General features: G+C 38.7%; 1 protein-coding gene across 4 annotated transcripts in view; it reads left to right on the forward strand.

The window, feature by feature from the left end:
• Positions 1 to 18,009, forward strand: part of Cntn1 (contactin 1) — a 303,448-nt gene that overhangs the window by 148,088 nt on the left and 137,351 nt on the right. The window contains exon 1 of one of the 4 annotated variants that reach the window (XM_031353281.1): positions 7,024 to 7,048. The exons of the other annotated variants lie outside the window; for them this stretch is intronic. The gene's annotated coding sequence lies outside the window, so the exon portion shown is untranslated. Of the gene's footprint in view, positions 1 to 7,023; positions 7,049 to 18,009 lie in introns of those variants that run through there. 4 annotated transcript variants of the gene reach the window in all.

The following is an 18,009-nucleotide window of genomic DNA, read 5'->3' on the forward strand; positions in this document are numbered from 1 at the left end:
TGAGACATCGAAAAAGCTTAACCAAGAAGAGCAACACTAACCACGGAGGAATCACAAGAAGTAATGAGCATGCAAGAGAGACATCCGACTTGTGTTTTGGGTTTCTTAGACAAACTCTGAAAGGGAAAGTTATTGAGTAGAAATACCAAAACGAATGAGTTAGATTAGTAAAAGTATGTGGTAGAGAGTGGGACCTCAGTGTTAGAAAACAAGGAGGTTCATTTTTATGGCTTAGTGCTCAATCACTGAAGAAGAGAAGACATTATCATCTTTATAGTAGCAGCAAGAATTCTAGGTTCTGTTTGGGAAGAGAAGAAATCTTTTCGTAGATCTTAGCAGTATAAATGTATTTATGCCACTGACATGAAGTGGTTAAACAAGTGGGTATTATGTTGGCAGTGCATTGCCACAATAATAAAGGATTATACTCAATCTTTCTGAATAAATTCTTTCATATGAAAATTGGAGATGCACAGAATAAGTTTTCAGTGTGTCATTGTCTTAAAGCAGGTGCTCTGTACTAAGAGCAGAGTTTCTCTGTTACCTATGGGCTGTTGGTTAGAAAAATGAAGCAACTAAAGATGAAGATGCTGGAGATGATGATGCTAGGATGCTGGGGATGAAGATGCTGGGGATGAAGATGCTGAGGATGAAGATACCGAGGAAAACTTTCCACCAGTTGATATCATTGGAAAGCTCCATGGCTTCTCTTGTCTCTTGATGTAATGTTTTCTTTCAGTCTTCTTTCTTATGAATTAATCTCTGGAGAGTCCTTCCTCTGGATGGACAGAGGAGTTATAGAGAAGAGAGTTTCTTCTGTTGTGGGAAAAAGAGTCCAGAGCATGCCAGGAACATTGCTTATGAGCTAAAACAAGCAAACAAAGAAACAACAACAACAAAAGCTGAAGAGTGCGCAGACTCTGGTTAAAAGTCTCTCATCTCATCACACATCAGCATTAAATAATACATACCCATATTTCTGTCCTCAGAAGTTGTAATTAGTGTTCTTAATGGAATTTTACTTGGCTTTCAAAATGTTGTCTCACATGACTCTAAAGAATTATGTAGTGACCTACACCATAGTAAAGATGAGAAGGAAGCTGATTCAGTAGGCCCTAAATTTTTAGACAAAAGTAGTAATTTCTATATTAATTATCTAAGTAAGCATGAATTCTTCATTAAATGGTACATGAAATTCTTAAACCAGGATGCTTTTCTCAAATCCTTTTACAACTTTCTATAAGTAGTTTGTTTATTTATTTATTTATTTATTTATTTATTTATATTTGTATGTAAGTGCCTGTGGTAGCAAACACTTTACAGACTGAGCCATCTCACTAGCCCTCAATATTCGTTTTTTTCTTTTTCAAAAAAAAAAAAAAAAAAAACCAGAAGGAATAAATGAACAGTTAAAACTTTCCATTTGCCTACCTTCATGTAGTAATTTTATTAAACATTATTTAAGGAAAAATTGAGATATGCAGAACTTGAAACTTTATGCACTAACTATATGCATGCCCATGGGTATTATCTTACATGGTTCAGAAACAAATGCTTAGCTAACAATAGGCCTACTCAGCTATGAACAACAATAACTCCCGGTGTGGACCATAACCCTAAGGAAACAATAGAGGTACACATATCTTGGCACAAAACAGTAGCTCTATAACTGGACATAAGACCTGCTGAACAATAGGAAAACCATGTGTGGGACTGGAAATCTAGCTAGAGACTAGAAAAGTCATGGATCCTGGAGGAGAACATACAAATGACACTTTACTAAACCAGCATAATTCCTATCTTCATTCTAAATATCTGCCCTGTGCCCGCAGAGAAGTATAGTTCTCACCCCTCATCAAGAAACTTCTCTTTTGCAGTAGACAGAGTACATTAAAGAAGTCCACAACTGACCTAAACACGGAAAACAAGAGATGGTATGGCACCTGGTACCAACTGATACACCTACAACACTACTCCCATTCCAAAGGCTCAGGGGTCATTTTTATAAGGGGCAGGAAGATTATAAGAGCCAAAGGAACAAGGAGTTTTCTCTCAGATCATGTCTCCTAGAAGTGTCAGAGAGGCTACAGCCATCACCCATGAAGCCTTATCAACAAGGTTGCCTTGACAAGCCTTGAGCAGTGATGTCACCAGGGGACCTCCTAACATGGAAATGGAAAAGCACTTGAGTCTCAAGGCTAGAGAGTAAACTATGGACAGAGGAGGGAAACTGAGAGTGGAAAAAATAACCTTCCCATGGAAAAGCCTTCTAATGGCTTACGCAAAACAAAGTGGTCAGCCCTGAGATTAGATACACAGAAGAACTAAAATCCACTTCTGTAAAAAGTTGTTGGTTTTTGTATTTTATTTCTTATTTGAGACCAAGTTGTGAGACTCTTGAGTTATTTCTTGTCTGACAGTTCTTTTCTACTTTAGGTTTCTTGAGTACCTATAAATTTTAGGACCAATCTCTACAACTTAGCATAACTGGACAGGTTTTATGTATGTATTTAGAAGTGTGTGTGTGTGTGTGTGTGTGTGTGTGTGTGTGTGTGTGTGACAGTTAAAGGAAAAGAAGCCATGAATTTGGAGGATGGTGCTTGGCAGAGTATAATTATAATTTCAAAAACGAATTATTAAACCCTGGATGCTTATAGAGATTTCAAAGTAAATTCCATTAAAAATAAAATTTTCTTACACTCACCTGTCAGTTTGCATACAGCTACTACAGCTAATATGGAGTCCGGGATTCTTCCCTTTTGTTCCAAAACGCCATTGTTGGAGGACATACCATGCTCCCGGAAGGAGTAAGTCTTGTCTGTGGTGTGGCTCATCGCCTCAGCAAGAGCTGCCAGGAGCTATAGGATCATTAGCATCACTCGTGCAATGTGAGGGCACAGTAAGAAGATACTGAGAAGCAGCATGCACCTCTCTGAGTGGGTGAAGTATTCAGGGACTGCAATTTCACCTTCAGGACACAGAGACACAGCACAGAACAATGGCTGACATCCAAAGCCTGTGCAGAGGCTCAAGAGAGAAAGCTTGAGAATGGTGTCTCTGGGGAGGCATGGCAGCAGAAACTGAAGCATTTCCCAGACATGAGTGTCGCCACTAAGGAATAAAGCTATACAAAGGGACTAGCATATCCCAGGAAGTCATTAGGGTCTCAGTGTTGAGTGAGCTCTTGCAGTAATTCTTCACAGGTTTGTCCTCGTGTGTGCATCTGTGAGAGCAAAGGGGAAAGAGGTTGGATCATTCTGCCTTGCTGGCATGAAGTGTTCCTGCTGTCAAGGCTTATTAAATCCCACTTTGGGTTATTAGATTTGATTCACTGGGCTGGCATCACAGCACGGGGGTCTTTGTAGTAACCCAGCTATGCCAAATCAGTTTGAGGTATATCTAGGCAAAAAAATGGAGTTAAAAGCACATTTAATCGGATCATTATAGTTCAGTAAGAGATGAGAGTGTATAATAGAATATCTCAGGTATTAGTCAACGCGATATATCAAAATGTCCTTTTTTTCTTCTTCCTTTCTAGTCCTCCTTCCTCTTACTCTCTCCCTCTCTTTCTTCTTCCCTCCCCTCTGTCTCTGTTTCTCTCTGTCTCTCTGTCTCTGTTTCTCTATGTCTCTCTGTATCTCTTTGTCTTTCTGTCTCTGTCTCTGTCTCTCTCTCTGTCATTGAGTCAGGGTCTCTCTATGTCGTCTTAGCTATCCTGGAACTCTCCCCTCTGTTTCTGTTTCTCTTTGTCTCTCTGCCTCTCTCTGTCTCCTTTTCTCTGTTTCTGTCTCTATCTCTCCTTCTCTCTCTGTCATTGAGTCAGGGTCTCTCTATGTAGTCTTGACTATCCTGGAACTCACTTTGTAGACCATGTTGGCCTTGAATTCACAGAAATCCATCTGTCTCTGTCTCCCAGAGGCTAGGATTAAAGCTGTGTGCCATCATTTTTGACTCAAAGTGCACTTTTCATTTCAATATGGAAGAGTCAATCAGATGTAGATATTGGGAACGTTCACTTTTCACAGAAAATGGAGACCACATGAAGCACAGTGCAGTCTAATTGTAAGAAATGGAACATTGCATGAGAGATAATATATTTTATATATATATATATATTATTATCATGTACACTATATGACTAGCTTTGAATTTTAGAGCACATTTGCTTAAGGAATGGCCTCAAAACACATATATACACAGTGATCTACTCATAGATTTTCTCTGTAATAGAAACTTCAAACTTTACTTAACAACTACAGTAGTTTGCAACTCCGAGATGCCTAAATATTCCCTGGACATCTGATTAAAATGCAGATATTTAGACTATTCCCAAGAAACTTTTAATTATTCTTGGGTGTTTCTCGGGGATCTGACTTATTAATAAGTAATTTCTACACTACCCTTTGAAATACACTGAATCATAATTATGAAAAGTATGTGGATGACTGCTTAAGAAATATCTTCTCTCTTGATCTGTATCAAACACTGTTTATATCTTCAGAGAGAATTAGATGGTAAGGCCATGGGATTAGACTTCATTTGAAATATTACAATTCAAACTCTTACTTGGTGAGTGGACATGCATTTGGGGGCAATCTACATGACTCTTATGATGTAGGCTCTCTCTAAATAATGCAGGCAAATTGTGTCACTTTTTATGAAATAATACGTAAATTAGTAATAAGTTGCAATGTGTATGTGTCCTTTCTCAGATGTGTCCTATGTGTGTGCATTCCTCCATTAGTTTAGCATATTTAGCATTCCTGTTCATCAACTGGCTCCATACAGTTACTTATATCCAGACGGTAAAGGGTTTATCAGTTTTTCTCCCTGCTACCCATCCCTAGTTCCCACTGAAACTAAGCAGGATGAACACGACATTTAGTAGCCATCTTTATTTTTTTCAACAATTCGTTGTCAAACGTGGTAAAGATTCTGGCGATTTTTAAAGGAAATGAAGTGTTTTTTGTTGTTGACTAGAAAGAAGAAATGCTTGATAAACTAGCATGTCCTTCTTTGAATGAATCAGAATTTTTTGGAATTTCCATAATAAATAAGTCCTATTGTTTGATTTGGTAATTTTCCTATCTCTGTTTTTCTTTAGCATCTCAAATCTTAAAATTTCAAACAAAATAAATGTATGAGGCCAATACTATATAAGTCCCATGGGGAGAGTAATAGTTTGAGATAACCTATTCTGCATTCTTTTTCACATGTGCACACATTGCTAAAACGCAGGCCAAAACCAATGCTTTGTGCTAAAAAAGTAGCACTCAGAAGTGATGTACATCTGAATGAACAGTGAGTGAGGGTGAATCTAGCAAAGCCATTATGACATATGAGTTTTATTTTCTTGTTGGGAAAATATGATGTCTCCTGTACATATTACAAATGGATATGTATACTTTAAGCTTCTCTGCACCCATTATGTGCTTTTAAAGCTAAAATTATTAATAATCACCCATCCATTTGCATGAAACATGAGCATTGAGCTGCTTTGTAATAAGAAGGCCTTCTTATTACAGCATCCAGTTAATACCTGGATTGTCCAAAAGGCTGCATGTCTCCCTCAGTCACTCCTGACCTGGGAACTTCACACTCTGCTCCTTTTACTGCAATGGTTGCATGTTGCTTTCCTCTCCCCGTATGCTTCTCATGGACTGGTGGGAGGATGCTTCAGAGGCGGGGTCTTACCATTGGACCCTGTTGTAACTCTGCTTCTGCCTGGGTCATACTAGCTTCGATTCTGGCAAAAAGGATGCTACCTACAGTTACTCTGAGAAAGGAAAAGCTTTCCTTATGTTTTTGCTAAATATATCTGACTCTGAAAAGTTGTTCAAATTTCAGTGATGGTGCTGCATTTGAAAAGGTTGAACCAAAGTCATAATCCTTAAAGATAGAGTTTAAAGGAGTCACCAAGAATCTGAAGAACATTCACAATGTGCTGCATTAAAATTGTAATTCAGTAGTTGACAGGAGAAGTATAAGATTTAGATAAAACTGATTACTGAGCTTAGCATTTAAATCTATAATATCCCCTTTCTAAAGGATTAGAAATTTTTAAACCCAAAGCTAACTTCATTTTCAGAACTTACTGCTTACTCATTTACTGATTTTAGTTTTGCTTATCTTCACAGTAGGTCTCTGACCCTGGAATTTAGACCCAGTCCAAAGACTGGGTAGCTTATACCTTATAAAGAAGAAGAGATTCCAGCAGTGCTGGAAGACTTTCAAGTTGATTCCTGGACTTTACAAAAGGCCCCAGTAGTAGGTGACAGTGTCTCTCACTGAGACTACCCCCACATTTGTGTGTAATATGCCTTTCTAATCATTTCCTAGAAGTAGACCATATAACAATGTTCCCCAGGCCAGAGCAGAAGCACTAGAGTGAGGAACGCACAGGAAATTTTAGGTAAATTCCTCTTTCCTAATAACTTTTCACTAATTGTGCTGATGATAGAGGGGCTTGATTTTCTGCATGTCTATATAGCTAAAAGTGTCCTTTTATTTATTTATTTTTTATTAGATATTTTCTTTATTTACTTTTCAAATGATACCTCTGGAGCAGAGACTGAAGGAAGAATAATCCAGAGACTGCTCCACCTGGGAATCCTTCCTATATCCAACAACCAAACCCAGACACTATTGTGGATGCCAGCAAACGCTGGCTGACAGGAGCCTGATATAGCTGTCTCCTGAGAGGCTCTGAAAGTGCCCAACTAATACAGAAGTAGAGGCTCACAGCCATCCATTGGACTGAGCATAGGGTCCCCAATGAAGGAGCTAGAGAAAGGACCCAAGGAGCTAAAGGGTTTGCAGCCCCTTAGGACAAACAACAATATGAACTAACTAGTACCCGCAGAGCTCCCAGGGTCTAAACCACCAACCAAAGAGCACACATGGTGGGACTCATGGCTCCAGTTGCATATGTAGCAGAGGTTGGCCTTTTATTTATTTTTAAATACAGACCACAACTTCTTAATAGATCTGTTTCTCCCTCAGTGCAAATAAGAATCATTGACCTTGATAGAAGAGCCTGGAGTGACATGTAAGTATATGTATCCTCTGTGCAAATGATTGTCAGTCACTAAGTGCTTATTAATGGTGTGGTGACTCATTTTGATTAATTTATTAGGAAAATGTCACTCCAGAACAGAGAGCACGAGAGCAAGATGGCATCATTACTGCACTGAAAAGACTGTCCAGATATAGGGCAGATTTCTCAAGTGACATTAGGAATGATCTCTTCCTCTGTATATTCATTGTTGATTTATAGGAGACTACTAATTTTTAAATGCTGACTGTGGAGGTTGTTTCCTTGTCATAAGTGTTTATTAGCTCCAGAGGAATTCTAGTAAAATCTCTAGTCTCATGTAAATAATCATGCCATCTGCCAATAACGATACTTCGGCTACTTCCCTTTTCCTCTAAATCTTTTTGTTTGTTTATGTCTCTTGTTTTAATGTTCTAGCTAAGACCCAGCACTGTATTGATTGAGCGCTAATGTAGATATCTGTATCCTGTTCCTGATTTTATGGAATAAGCAATTCCATAGGATTTTTTTGGTCCATTTAGTAAAGTGTTGGCAATAGGTTAGTCACATATACTTTCATTCTTCTGAGAAGTGTTCTTAGTCACTCAGTTTTCCAGTAGGTTATGAACTCAGAAAAGAGTGATGGAGTTTGTTTAAAACTTTTTCTGCATCTATTGAGATAATTTTGTAATTTCTTTCATTGATTTGATTTATACTCGTATTAGGTTTATTACTTTTTTATATACTGGACCATTCATACATCTTTGGAATGAAGTCAACTTGATCACAAGACTGATTTTTTGATGTGTTCCTGTATTTAATTTGCAAGTATTTTGTTGGGAATTTTAGCAGCTATGTCCATCAGGGAAAAAATGGTCAGCAAATCCCTGTCATTGTGTCTTTGTCTCTTGGAATTTGTATAAAACTGACTTCACGCAGAAGATCTGTGCTGGTCCACCCCCGTCTGTCTCTCTCTTGTCTGTCTCTGTTTCTGTCTCTGTCTCTCTCTCTCTCTGTCTCTCTCTGTCTCTCTTATTTTACAGAATAGTTTGAGAGGCACTAGAGTTTGTTGAAGGTCTAGTGGAATTCAACACTGATCTTTTCTATGCTTTGACCTAGTTGGTATAGGTGTTTTAATGTTTTTATTCATTCTTTATTATTCTTTCGATCTCATTTAGTCTATCAAGGAACTGACTGTTTAATTGATTCTTTGTATTTTTTTCAATTTCTGGTTCATTAATTTATGCCTTATTCTTGAGTATTCCTTTCCATAAGAGGGTTTGGAGTTTGACTTATTCTTCTTTCCCAGGGCTTTGAAGTATATTGTTTGGTTTGCTTTGGTTTGTTTGTTTTGTTTTGTTTTTTTGTTTGTTTATTTAAAATTTCTCTGATCCCCTACTGTAGGCACTTAAAACTACAAATTGTACTCTTAGAACTGCTTTTATTGTATCCTATAGGTTTTCATATTTTAAACATTATCATTGAATAATAGCATTTAGAAATTTCTTTCATGGTTTCTTCAGTGACCCCATCAATCATTGTGTCGTGTTTTTTTTTTTTTAAATCTCCTTAAGTTGCATATGTTTTGCTTCCTCTTGCAGCTCATTTCTAGGCTTTGTTTTTTTTTTTTGGTTTTTTGTTTTTTTTAAATTCTGGTCACCTAGAACTATATCTGTGAAGACTATCTCTCTGTCCCAATATACAAACTATTTTAGAGAAAGTTTCAGTACCCATTGGGAAAAAAAAACATGTGTATTCTGCAGTTTTAGGATGGAATGTTCTATAGAAGTCTCTTAAATCCTTTGGCTATATGAAGTCATTTAATTGATGTGTTTTTCTGTTTTTTATTTTATTTTTTTATTTTTTGCCAGAATGACCTATGAATTTGTGAGAGTGGGCAATCCAGCAATATTCTGTTGGGGTTACTCTGTGTCTTCACATCTAACCGTGTATGTTATGGAAGTGGGTATATTTGGATTAGTTGACTCTTTTATTTTACATTGATAGTGTCTTCTTATTGGATTAATTCCTTGATTAGAATAGCAGTATCTTAGTCTCTTCACATTGGCATTGCTTTAAGTCTTTTAGTCAGATAGTAGGCTAGTGATGCTCTTGCTTCATTTCATTTGTTTAGAATTCTTTCTTCCATTCTTTTGCCCCATGACAGTGTCTATCTTTGAGTGCAAAGTTTATTTCTCATATGTAGCAAATGCATTGATTCTGATTGGTAATATAATCTTTTCATCAGTCTTTTGATTAGAGAATTGAAATTTATGAATATTCATTGTTATTATTGAAATTCGAAGGTTGAATATTTATTATTTTCTGTTTTTGCTATGTTTTGCCTTTTCCTAATCCCAGTTTGTTTAACCTACTCTGGAATCTTGGATTTCTTCCCCAGTATTCTCTTCAATGTGCTTGTCATTTATATCAGTCTAAAGGATTCCTGTAGTATCCCCTGTAAAGTCCAGTCTCTAGTCATAAATTTCTCTCATCTGTTTTCCTCATGCAACTCTTTACTATCTCCCTCAGGCATGATGGTTTTGCAGTATGTAGTAGTCTGGCATGACAGCTGTGGTTGTTCAAATCTTGAAGTACATAATTTCAAACGTTTCTTGTCTTTGATGTTTCTGGTGACAAGTCAGCTGTGTTTCTGAATGCCCCACCTTTGTAGATGACTTGGTGTTCATCTCTTGTGGTTCTCAACACTGTTTCCTTATTTTGTACTTTTAGTGTTTTAGTAGGATTTTGCACGGGCACACAAACACACACACACACACGGAATTTCTTTTCCGATGCTGTCTATTCACTTTTCACTGTAACTATTATCTGTTTCCTGCAGGTGTGTATGATATTCTTGCACAGCTCTGACGAGCGAGCATTTTAATCAGTGCTTGAGTGCTTGCGATTCACTCAGCTTAGCTGTCTTGGCTTAGCTAGGTACTGTGAGAAGTTCAGTCATGTTACTTAGCACAGCAGCTCCTCTGTGCTAATTCATGAGGGGCTGCTGAGTTTCCAAGTTAAAACTTGGAAAGGTAGTATTGATCTCTGGCATCATTTGTAACGGTTTTGCTTAAATAGGTGCATGGTTTCTGTCATCATAAGAAAGGTCTAATGGACTCATTTTACACATTTTTAAGTGAAACTAAAGTCTACATAGCAATTTTTAAAATCAGGTATTCTGCCACAATAAAATCCAAGAGCTTACTAATTTGTTCCATAAGAAATGCTGGTAAAAGAATATTTAAAACCTATTTTTCATTATCACAAAATTCTGTTTCTATGAAACAGCCAGCTTTGTATGAACAATTAGATCACTACAATTCATAGAATATTAGCCTCAAACATGAACCAAGTTGTTAAAGGACTTTATTCTGAATAAGCTTATGAACTTGGAACTCACCACACCAATGCCTTGTAAACAACCTGGCTATTGGGTTATAGGTCCACGTACACTCAGAAGACACTGATTCGGATTTCTGATTTCTATTTTTCTGGGCTAAGGAATTAGATCAGGGAGGCGTACATAGTTATAGAGACAGGAATAACATCTTAAGAAAGCTTTTCTGGGTTATGAAGCAGGCCAAAGAGCTGGGGAGTGAGATTGGGAACATGTGCCTCTTACCTGAAGCCCTCAGTCAGGTCTATAGTCATTTTTGCTGCCGTTGGTTTCTTTGCTATGTAACCTAGAAGTCTCAGTGGCCAACCTCCTCCCAGGCCATACTTTCATGTCCTAGCCCTACTATTGCCAGTGGTTCTGTGACCCTGATATTCAAGAATGCTGAAGTCTTGAGCTTGAGATGACCCCTGAAGAAAAGATACAAAGGGCTACAGCTTTAAACTCATCCAAGGAATGGGGAAGACAAAGAACCTTGCCATACCAAGAGTGGCTGGGATTCTTTTCTCTTTCTTAATGTGAAACCTTTTAGATTCCTGTTCTCCTCCACCCAAACTTGAGTGAAAAATTGTCTCCCAACTGGAAAGTGGAGGCAACCTAGAGCCCAAGAACCCTTCCTCCAAGGAAAACACTGATTAGATTAGCCTGTCTCTTGATTAATGTTGTATACATTCTAGTCTTTGGTCTTGGCTTTTTATAAATTGTATGGTGGCCACTACCTCTCCATTAGCCACACTATAAATGAAATTGGTGCATTTTTGGTACCGATTTATGTTTCCTAATTTCTTTGAATAAGCAAAGAAAGGGGTGGGGTAGCCAGATCTGCTGAGTCCTGTGGTGCCTCCTCATGAGAGAAATGCTTAGAGCAGTTTCCTTAAGAGAAGATTAGCTGTGCTGTGCTCCTGAGGGATGCCATCAGAGTCCTCACATACCCGGGAACATCTATCGGCTGTGAAGATCTGATGGAGCAATCAGTGTAGCAACTGGCATCAGGCTTCACCTGGGAGTGTCAGAAGCCATGATGCCCTTTGGAGGCCAGGGAGCCTTTGAAGGCAGTCAGCACAATATGACTTTGGGGAAATGAAGCAAACCCTGCATCCTTCAGTTCCTTGGTAGACACGAGGCTGCCTCTGTGCCTGGCAATCTGTGTACCATGATGGTTTCCTCCCTCTCCTGCTTTATTTTCTATCACTGTGAGGCCCATGGAGGCTGGAGAGCCGACTCTGCTGAGTCTTATGGTCCATCCTCATGAGAGAAATGCTTAGGGCAGTTTCCTTAAGAGAAGAAGATTAGCACTGTGCTGCTTGAGGGATGCCATCAGAGAGTCAAAACTGACAGGAGAGCGGGCAGCACATAAGAGTAAATCACTGGTAAAAGCAAATGCATGAATGAGATGCCAAAGATGCTTTTACACCCAACCAGCAAGATCCCATTTAATGGGATAAATTACACACTGCCTACTTGATGATTAAACACTGTTGCAGTGACATTGTTTTAAAGGAAAGCAAAAAAGGCATGGCATGCTACAGAGAGGCATGAACAATGGCAAAGTTTTGATCTGATGAGTGCTAAGGTTCAAACTTGGAGACAGATTTCAAGCAACTTCATCTCTAAAATCTTCAAATACTTGTAAAGCATCAAGCTTCTTCAAGATCACATTTCCAAGCCACAGGAATCTGTAACAAAGCCCACAACCTCAAGAAGAGACATATCTTATTATTTATTGTTATGAGCCTGTCCTTACTAGAGTTAAATTTTAGACCTGTGAAGGTGCTTAGAATACAGGTGTACACCCAGGTCTTCATTTATATATAACTGAGCAAGCAATGAAAAGTGCACGGATGCCGTCATGGCTGTCCAGATGAACCTATTGCCACTAAAATCTTATTCTATACTCCCCATGGCAACCCGATCTTTCTGATCTCTGTCATAAGAATTCAGTTGAAACACAGCGTTTATGGTAGATTACAGAGAAGAGAGAAAGGTTGTTGTTGGTGTTGTGCTATCCAGATACTAGGGCTTTTTCAAGGGTGAGAGTGGACCATGACCAAGAGAACGATGATGTGAATACACATTTTAGGAAGACTTGGTTCACTTTCTGAAGCATGCAGAATGCAGATTTTCTTGCGGAAGTGTTTCTTCCCTTCGGAGTGTTTGGCAGACCTGTTTGCTTATATAAGCATCTGCTTCCTGGCCGGATTAAAGAGTCGAGTGATGCATTGGTGCTCTTCCTTTTAGTTGTTAGACTATTGGGAAAATGGGCCCTAAGTTATTGCAATTTCCATAGGAGACCGAACCTTAGAGAGGATATGGCTGAGACCAACTTGTAAGAGACATTGGAATCTGGACAAGAATGGGCTAACACCACTTGTGATGAGGACTACTTAGCTATGAATTATTCTTACCATGTAGTTTCAACTTAAATCTCATAGAATAGAACCCTGGATGGACTTGAGAGAGGGATTCACTAGACCTCCTTGTTCCTCTTCCCAAAGTGGCCATATTAAGGGTATCTCCGTTCTCTCATTTCACTACCGCAGGTGTCTTTAGTTGGCCTGTTGAGGATGGGTGGCCAAGCATAGCTTCCACAGGTTGTCAGAACCCATTCTAACAATTCTGGTATCGTTGACCATTATAGAAAGAGGCACTGTCTTGCCCTTTCTCAGAAAGTGTCTTGCTTTTCAGTAATCTTGTAAGGTTTAGGACTCCTTGAGTGAGATGTATATTGTTATACACTAGAGACCTAATGATGTGGATTCCTTGAAAGTGCCAAGGCTTAGCTCTGCTGTTGGGAGCTTACCTTGGTTAGCTAGGATGTCAAGTGTCTAGAAGTCAACAGAATGTCCTCCTGTGAGCCAGTGGCTTTCAAGTCCAGTGTCTCACAACATTGGGCAGAACTAATGGATTTGTTAAAGAAAAAAATGAAAAAGAACTCCTAAAAGGAGAGGGTTCATAAAGAGGAATACTATGTCAGTTCTTAGTTTAGGAACTGAATTGACACTGACGTAATCTGTAACTGAGATTAGCCATGCATTACTGATTGTATCAGAGGAGTGATCACATGTCATGTCCATCTTCATCCACTCTCTCCACCCTTCCTTTTCTTATGTTCTAGCCTTTGGATTGAGTCACTTTCTATATGTCTAAGGCTAGCTGCTAGTTCATTATTTGCCATAGACTCTGTCCTTATGTACTGTGTAAAGCCAGCTCCTTTCTCGCTTTCACGCAGTTCAGGATGTGACATCTCCACCCAGGGTCAGAGATTTGACTTAGAGCCTATTCCTCTAACCAGTAATATGAGCTCTTAAGTTCCAGCCCTTCTAGTTCACCAGCTACTGGTTATGATGAAGAGCTCTAGCCCTGTTTTCTAATCCTACTAATATCTAACCAGACACCAAGCACTAGTAGAAGAAAAACCAACCGTTATGCATCAAGTAACTTCAGAGTAAGTTTTTTATAGCAACAGTCTCACACAATGCTTACAGAAGTTTCTGCTTCCAAATTTAATATGTGAGGGAAAAAATGAGGGTCAGAGGTTAAATAGGCATCCCAGTGTTGCAAGCTACACAATAGTTGGGGTAAAATAGAGATAAGGTCTGCCTCAGCTCGTGTTTGACTATACCTTCAAATGTCTTGCCTGGTGCTTTGATCTCTGAGAAGTAAGTGCTAAATAAGACCCAAGACCTAAAATTTGTTTGCTTTTGCTTTATTTAAATTGCTAAAACACCTGCTCTGTGTGGGCACAGCCAATTCTGTGTGTGCCCCACTTCCCCAGACCACCTGGAGAGTTAATGGGTAAGTGGACCACTCCTTCATGTCACACCACAACTAAAGACCTCAAGGGTGAGTGAGTTTGAAGAAGGCTCCTCTCTCTGTCTGCCAATTTACTCTTCTCCTGGCTGAGTGATGCTGCTCTTTCACCAAAGACCAAACTCTAGCAGCGTCCCTTGCTCTGTAATCTGAATAACTGGGAGCCCTACTACCCTTCTCCCATTATAACACTTTGTAGGAAGTACCTGGGAGCTGTGTTGAAATGCAGTGGTTCCTGTTGCTGCTGAAATGCACATGCTCTACGATTTGCCTTGTACATTTTTTAGCTACGTTTTTCTTTGAGAACGATTATCTTGTAGAATCACAGGTTTTGACATGGTGATCTGTTTGCATTTTTTCCTACCTTCCACTTCACCAAAGAATGCATGATAAATACTGTGCAAAGCCCTATGGGAGGATTGGAAGCCAAAAACAATCACTTTGTTGCATTTCTAAACTTAGATTGACACAAGCAATCAGTGTCAGTGACTTTCATTTATATCTATGTTTGGTACTATTAATATCATGCATCACTTAAATAAAACAAATCTGATGATTTTTCTTCAAGTCATTTAACTGATTCCCTTTCTTCCTGAAAGTAAAATATTTATCATTCTTCATTATATTCAAATACTACAGTGAAAATATTTTGTTACAGTAGTTTTATACTTGCTAGTCTTGTTTAATAAAAAAGTAAAATTAAATGAAATATTCTAGACAATACAGATTTTCTAGGTATATAGGTTGTGCCTCCCCAAAATTCTCCAATAAATTAAGTTTTATAAGTGAAAACTAGCTATTCATTTTCTATCAATGAGTCGAAATATTGCCTCCCTACCATGTATGACTCATTACCATTGTTTCCCTTTAACCTAAGAATGTAATTCATATTTTCTAAAATTAAATATTTGATGCATTACAATATAATCAGATATATAATATATGAAAAATTATCTTCTTCAAAAACATCAGGATTCTTGAGAATAAAGGCAATAAAAAATTTCTCAAAATCCACTCTGATTGAAACATACAACATTCTTCATATTTATTTAAATGGTAAACCTGTTTCTACTCCTGGGCTAATGCGTAGTTATCTGTTGAGCAATGCAGTATCAGTATTTGTCTTTCAAAATTGCTTTCTTGATCTATTTTAATTAGTATGTTATATTTTATTTTATTTTAAGATATTTGTAAAGGTTGACTTACTCTTAATTTATATGTGTGGGTTATTTAGCTTGCATGTGCCTGAGCACCCAGTGTGTAATGTTCCCAGGGAAGCCAGAAAAGCATATTATTAGATCTCCTGCAATTGGAGTTACAGAATGGCTGTAAGCTGCCCTGTGGATGTCAGGAACATAACCAGGATCCTCTGGAAGAGAGGAAGTTCATGCCCTTAACTACTGAAACCTCACATGGGATTTCTACCATGTCTTTGTCTCAAGGAATGCTAGGTCCCCTTTGAGGGTTCTTGATCTTGACAAAAAAATTTAGCAATAGACTTAGAGAGGAACTTACTGTTTCCTTTGTACAACGTCCTTTATTGTAAGACATTTATTGAGCACACCATAAATTTCACATTCTTTTCTTTCAATAGGTTTTCTGTTAAAATAAAGGCATGGATTTTAAAATCAAGGGAGATTTTATTATTTCAAGACTTAAAAGGTTCGAATGACTAGAAACACAGCAGTGTACATTTGAAATATATCTTATGACATAGGTAAAAGCTTTATGGGCCTCACAAAAGAATTATTGTAGGTCTGTGTGTCTTAACTGTCACTCTTGAATGTCCTTTCACAATTAGATGTAGCTTGGCAACAGCATGCAGGAATTCCATTATCACAGTGTTCTGGCCATAAAGCCAATAACCTCAAATTTTGGTGATTGAAAAGACATTTCTGTTGCTCTGATAAAATACACACAAATACATCCACATACATAGGCACACACATGCACACACATATGCACACACATGTACTTGCACATGTGCACACATGCACACATACATATGTATACATGCACACATACACACACAAACATATTAGAGGATAAAATGAGAGCTTTAGCTCAAAATTCCAGGTGACATTGCACCATAGCAGGGGAATCAAGGCAGCAAGAACTTAAACTAACTCCTCATATCACATCCCCAGTCAAGAGCAGAGAGAGATGAACATGCACATGCATCTGTCCACTCTCTCCTCTCTACATTTCTATACTCCAGGATGCAAACCCAGAGAATAGAGTTTCACATAGGGACAAGGGTTCCCCCTTCTCTTAATGTAAGCAAGGCAACCTATCACCCACCGGCCAACCTGTTCTTAACAATCTCTCACTGAGACTCTCCAGGTTATGCTAGATGTGTGTGAAGCTGACAACTGAAACTTGCCATTGTAGACATGTTTTGAGACCATTATTGGAGAAGTCATAAAAGTGTCAAGTTCAGCCCTGGCGTCCATTGACTATCACATAGCTGGAGGCTTCACTATGAAGTAAAAGAGAGGTTAGGCTTGCTGAGAAAATTCACAGAACAGCTTAACAAGAGTCTTCAAGCAGTGGCATAAGGGAAGGAGCCATGGGAGTGGTTTCCATTCCTCATCATAGCTATTTTTCCCATTTGCCTTTTCTTTCTTTCTTTTTATTTATTTTTGTTTTATGAGCATTACCATCTGGCTTGCATGCGTGTCTGTGAACGTATCTGGTTGCCTAGAACGGGAGTTATAGATAATTCTGAGCCACATGTGGGGACTGGGAATTGAACCAGCGTCCGCTGGAAGAGCAGTTAATGCTCATAACCACAGAGCCATCTCCCTAGATCCTTCTCCCATTTTCTTATCACATCTCCAAGTCAATCTTGTTTCTTTCCACCTTCTGGCTTTGGGCTGCTCCCCTTTATGTTGTGAAGCAGGATGTGTCTCCTCAGTGGAGGAAGACTTTCCACTTGTCTGAATAAAGAAAATGACCGTTGCCTCCTTCAATGTGACATTATCAGCCATTAACCAAGACACTTGTCAGGTGCTCACTGACCGTTCGCAAAGCTATTTGTGTCAGAAGATATTAACTTGTCAACTTACTGGGATTCATATATCTCTGAGGGAGTCTCTGATATAGGAGGCATCTATTGCTACATGAGAAGAATCTCATATGCCATGGATCAGGATCAGGCCAGGTGTAACAGAGTAGCTGAGAGAAATATGCACGTGTCCCAAGTGATGTGCTGAGGTGTAGCCTGCAGATGCCCCTTCTTGCCTTTCCTCCTGTCTAACTTCCTGTATCACTATTTGCAAATATTTGAAAACATGATATATCCTCTCAAGTTGAAACTCCTGGATATCTCTGTAATGCTCTAGGATATGTTGTTTTTCAAGGGTTAAGTAGAAATGGTTGAATTATAGTCAGCGAATCTTAGATTGTAGGCTGTAGCTACAGAATCTCCATCTTCACATTTTGCTCACCTTGCCACAGTGCTGTGTTTACGATGATCTCAGTAAAGATAACCCTTTCCTCTCAAGTTGAATATCATGCAAATCTCAGTTTCTGTCATGATGCTGAATCAGCATGTGCGTGTCTCTTTTGCCACTAACCAGACAACCACTGTCTTAGTAGCAACTACTCTGCCTTGCTTATGATTTTTCATATTTCTTACTTATGTGGAGACAATTTAGCACAGAGATAAGGAAACATCAGTTATGTGCTCCGCACTGCCACCAGGCTACTCCAAATTGCTGGGTGGAATCCTAACAGTGTAACTCTATGGTCATCAGTTGTTTGGAAA

This window comes from Mastomys coucha, unplaced genomic scaffold (assembly GCF_008632895.1).
Source record: "Mastomys coucha isolate ucsf_1 unplaced genomic scaffold, UCSF_Mcou_1 pScaffold11, whole genome shotgun sequence".
Lineage (NCBI taxonomy): Eukaryota > Metazoa > Chordata > Mammalia > Rodentia > Muridae > Mastomys > Mastomys coucha.